Genomic DNA, 5,507 nt, shown 5'->3' with positions numbered 1-5,507 from the left:
GCGGGGGAGACAACTTGAATTCGGTTTGTTCGCGTTACACCAAAAACTTCATGTCCTTGTTTGAGCGAAAACATTCTTTACAATAAGGTTGAGCCTTTTTTGCCATGTATAGTACATCCATAAGACCACATGTAACAAATCATTGCATAACTCCATATGTAACAAATCAATTACCAAGTTTCACTACACGTATAAGACAACATGGTGTGGTTTCGCGCCCCTTGCCACCTCACCCATTTTAGCGTCTCATGGCGCCCCTGCACAACCCCACCTCCGCCAATGTGGGCTCTATCCTTGGCCTCCGCCAAAGGAATAGCAGGCATGAGAGGAAGAAAGCAATGGGGTCCACCTTCATCAACCGATCAGATTTTGTTATTATTTATCCTTTTTTTCTTTTTTTAATAGTTAAAAGGGGCTTAATAGGGCGTGTTATTTCACACCATGCAAGTTAGTGATAAAGCCCCTAGCATGAGACCACACCACCCAGCCTAAGCACAATGATAGCATAAATTTAACATTTGAAAGATACTTCAACTTTTTTTCGTGCAATCAACAAGATTTGTGCATATCCCATACAAGAGTCAAAAAGATTTTTAAATTGATTATCACATAACTCACACATAGAGACCATACATGATTAATGATAAAAATCACAACTTTCATTTAAAGATGATTTATAATAGAAGGAAAATATAGAACTCAACAAGGACCTTATCAGTTTGGTTAGATAATAAATCATTCATACATCTTATATCTTAGTCTAGGCTATATCAACAGTTATAGAAAGGAACATCAAAATTCCAAAACTAAAAAAGAAATAAACAGAACAATGAATCATTTCTAGCCAATCTCTTAATTTCAACCTCGCAAACATGTGACCTCAATCAAGATCCTCTACACACACAAGTTCTAAGGTCTCATGCTCTAGCTTGCTCGTTTAAGCTCCTACTCAAGCTGTGTAAGCTTGAGTCGACTATTTTCCAGCTGTCGTACATATGTCTACATCATTATCGCAATTGTTTAAGCAAACCATTAAACAAAATGATGCAAAACATTAAACAAAGTGTTGTATGAAAGCAAGAATAAAACTTTCTTCGTTAATTAGCTTTTCGTAGCATATTCTCAGTTCTGAGCCAGCCTTCAAAGTATCTAACCAACAAGATAGAAAAACATGGTAAACTTTATAGTGAATATTATTATAAAAAATTTGAAAAAGTCATTTACAAACCTTCTGGTCCTCAATCTTTCGCAATGACCCTTCTTTTGAAATTAAACGATAAAAAATGTCCAAAATATGTTCATCAATTAATTCTCCTTTGGTAAGAAAAAGACATGAAATATTTTAAAAGATTAAAGGTAAATAAAGACCTGGTTTTTATCATCAGTGTCAAAATCATTAGAAAGTGTCAGTTTTTTTTGTTTGTGTCTGCAATAGCAGACTCACCCTAATTTCTAGTTATTTCGATAGCCACCTCCGCTTATATCTATATCTAAAGATGTATGTAAAGAATCCCATGATAGAGAATTTTAAGGAAACCAAATTCGATCATAAACATCACTTGATTACCGACCCGGTAGTATATCCGTTATCCGATCTTTGAATCAACACTAATGCCTTAAAACTCTCAGGATCAGTTTCGTAAACCGACCCATCAAGTGGCCTTAACTCTAACCGGGATATGAAAGGAATACCGATTCCTACATTCACAAGACAAACACTAAAAGCATTTTTCAAGCATTTGCTAATTATTTCACCAAGAAAAAGATCAAATTTGGGTAACTTATCTTCTTCATCATAATTTACATACATAAAAGGGGCTCGAATTAGATTTAAACTCGATTTTCCACCATTGGGTCTTAAAGTGTAGCAATTTTTATTCTCTTTGAGGAAAGCTTTTAAGATCAGAAAAAGGTTGTGAATGATATGGGTTGTTCGGGTTCGTGTTGGACACGATTTAGTATTTGAGTCAAGTTTGTGTTGGACTATGAGAGCCTGCTAATCTGAACAACCGGAAGCTAACGTGAATTGCCACCCCTAATTTTAGGGGTCGAGCTAGAACCAGACTTTACTAATATCATGTGCCCTAGCAAATAAAATATATAAATACATAAACATTTGTGTGGCAACAAAACGAACCATAAATAGCATGCAATGTCAGTTTTTGCACACAATATATAAAGGAAAAAAGACGCAGATGCGTACCTACATAAAACACATGCATGAGCTCTTCTTTTAGCTGGAACTCCAGAATCTTGATTAAGGGTATAGCCTCTGAAAGCACTAATTAACAAATTAGCAATAGTGACCATTAGCAAAGCGTCACCTAATGTTGTTCTTATTACTGAACACAAATCATACAATAGAAATTGCAACATGCTTTCACCTATTTAGAAATCATACATTTATATTACTATAAACACAATCTATATATTTAAATGAAGTGATTTAGGATGTTCTAATCATACTATTACCGATAAACTTTGCATGACTTTTAACGCATTTGACCCGTTCAACCCATTTGACCAATTTCCTCCTTAGCTAATTTCTTTGATCCTTTTTAGGTCTAGATAAATCTTCCGTGAGGGATGCCTAAAACTTAAAATATATCATTTTTGCATACTCACTTAATGAAACTTAAAAGCCTTAAAGCTTTGTTATATACTTTGAACCTATGAGTTGTGTCTCTACAAAAATAGACATAAATATAACCTCTACATCATACTTACTTATGAGTTTAAAAACAGGAACAAATATACATCTTGCTAACCACTGAGCGGTTGGGAAAACACTTGATTGTTTGAACATATATCCATAGCCAAAAATGTCGAAGTCAACCTGTCATCATTTAAATAAAAGAGAGAGAAATTCAGAAAACATCCAAAATACTAAAGGATGATGTATGTACCAGATATGTACGATAAAGATTGAATCTTGATGGCTATTGGGGTTCCGATTGTCTCTTTAAACTCTTCGGGTGACTTTGTTTTTTGTTAGCATCCTCCACATAGTTGATCACTTTTTTTCTCAGGTGTTGTGCAAGGCGGTTGATCATTAGGCTCCCAAAGCACCATCTTTTTTCTCAAACCTCCCTGAAAACATCATCAGAAAGCCATACATAACGGCCCAGGTTTAAAAAATTATATATCTTAAAAAAACATCAAAAATAACTTTCCTGACTAATTTCATCATTAGCAAAAAATTAAACAAAATGTGATCAACCTGTATATGTATTTACTAACCAGAGGATTAAAAGAGGAAGACGTGAGCCAAAGGTTAAAAGAATGGAGACCGGAGAAGAATGAAGGAATGGACCAGAGATTGAATGAGTGGAGATTGGAGAAGAAGAAATTTATGGAACAAAGGAAGAATGGAAGATGTCGAACTCCACCAGAGGTCGAACTCCAGAGGAAGACACATGTGAATGAAAAAACCTAAGAACCCTGTCGCAAGCTCATCAAATTGAAGAAAGTACAATCAGTTAAAAAAGAGAAAGCATACCAGATCTGGGCGTGTTGAACCTTCGGCAAGCTCATCAAGCATCATCTAGTGAGGAAGCTAAAGCCATATCGACACCAAGAGAAATAACTAACACCACATCAATTATTAGTTCCAAAAACACCTTCAAACCATCCCTCCATCAAAGAATCGAATTTAACCCTAGAGATGTAAAACATAAAGGACCTTGGAAAACTAAAGACAAAGAGAGACGATTTAGGTACCTGAGGAGGAAGATGAAGGTTGTGTTTGGTTCCGTCCGTACACCATCTTCTACTTTCAATTTTGGTTACTGTTACCGCCTGTAGCGCCGCTGCAAACCCTAGACTTCATCTCCATTGTCGTCGTCTTACCTGAACAGAGGCCGCCATCTTCACAAATATGTGGTTATCTGAACTTTAAAATAAGAGTAGGGATTTTGAGAGAGAGAGAGAGAAAAAAGGAAAGAAACGTTTAAATTTTGAAATGGCATTAGGTTATCCGCCTTTTCTGTTGTGAGATGGAGGAAGAGTGCCTCATAAATGACTGACATAAAGGCTTTTAAAAAAAGTTTAAATTGTAGAGTAGAACGTTTAAATTTTAACATCATCTATTTTTTTTTAAAGTTCAAAAAAGTAGATGATGCTTTTCAACTGATTGTACTATAATTTAGAGTTTAAATTTTAAAAAAGTTTTTTCCGGTTAAAATTTTGTTACCTTTAAAGTAGAACGTTTTGTTGATATTTGACTAAAGTGTAAAAAAAAGTTTAATTGATTATTCAACAATAGTTTTACTTTTAAAAATGTTAGTGTTTTAATCACTTGTACACTAAGGCATCATCTACTTGTACATTTTAATCAATAATCAGCACGTCAATATTGACCAACACAACCAGCGAAACGTCGACAAAAATGAGCAGGTCATCACGGTACATTCGAATGTTTTTATAACATCATAGTTTAAAAGATATCACAAGAATACATAAAAGAATTATAGTGGAGTGGGAAAAGTGTAATTAATTATCTATAATTTTGTTAAAATTCAAGGATTTAAGTGTAATAAGTTTAGGGACTAAAAAATAAATAGTGTTTAAAAGACCAAATCACCCTCAATTTAGGGGTCTATCTATAAATAAAGGGGGGGAAAAGTTCTTATTTTTTGGGTATCTTAAAATACCCCTCACTCATGCATTATAATATAGTATAGATGTGGCTCAAATAAAAGTGCCTGTTCATTAAACCATATCAATTCAATATACAATTTTATGCAAGATATCAATGATTTATCAGTTAACAAAGTAATTTAATGCTAAAATTAATAAAAGTGTTATTATCATATATTGAGTTACGAAATTTTAACCAAATCAAATCCATTTTTCCTTCCCAGTTAAGAAAATAATAATGAATTGGGTTTATTGACACTAAAGTATATATATGTAAACAAATAGAGTTAGATATACTTTAAATATAATAAATACGGCTATTACGGAATGAATTTATATACAGTTATACACATATGTTAGCCATGAAAAATTTAAATAAAAACTTTCATAGTCGTATATCACATAATATTATAGATAGTATTAACACAACAATATTTTCATAGAGTTAAAAACTTTTAACAAAGTATTATTTATTAATTTCAATTAGGTAATAATTCGATAGATAAAATTGAATAACTGTCTACGTAAATAAATTTTCAAACATGATTGAAATACTTGTGTAAAATTAAATTACAGATAATTAAATATTGTCTCAACAATTTTTTTTTTACCAAAACTCCTTAATTAAATTACAGATTGTTTAACATCCTTAGAACTTTTAAATAACCAAGCACTAAAGTTTGGGGTCACCGTAATAATGGACGGTATTCGAATCAAATTAATTTGTGTAGTTATTAATAATTAAATAAGAACGGTTGCTTGATTCAAGAAGGGAACAAATATTACCTCTAATTGGAAGCTGACCCTTGGGATCACCGGACGAGCAACCAATGAAATAGAAAAACCGAGCAATGGTATAACCTAATCCC

At 33.1% G+C, this 5,507-nt stretch overlaps 1 long non-coding RNA gene across 1 annotated transcript; it reads right to left on the bottom strand.

Annotated features, from left to right (window-relative positions):
• Window positions 1-718: 718 nt before the first annotated feature.
• LOC110890753 lies at window positions 719-3,887 on the bottom strand. The gene is made up of 3 exons (XR_004871053.1): window positions 3,721-3,887; window positions 1,229-3,556; window positions 719-1,149 (listed from the first exon to the last, which is right to left on the bottom strand). It is a non-coding gene; the product is annotated as an uncharacterized LOC110890753 (long non-coding RNA).
• Window positions 3,888-5,507: the final 1,620 nt, after the last annotated feature.

The sequence above is a fragment of the Helianthus annuus genome, chromosome 11 (assembly GCF_002127325.2).
Source record: "Helianthus annuus cultivar XRQ/B chromosome 11, HanXRQr2.0-SUNRISE, whole genome shotgun sequence".
NCBI lineage: Eukaryota > Viridiplantae > Streptophyta > Magnoliopsida > Asterales > Asteraceae > Helianthus > Helianthus annuus.
This window is presented reverse-complemented; position numbering and strand designations above follow the sequence as displayed.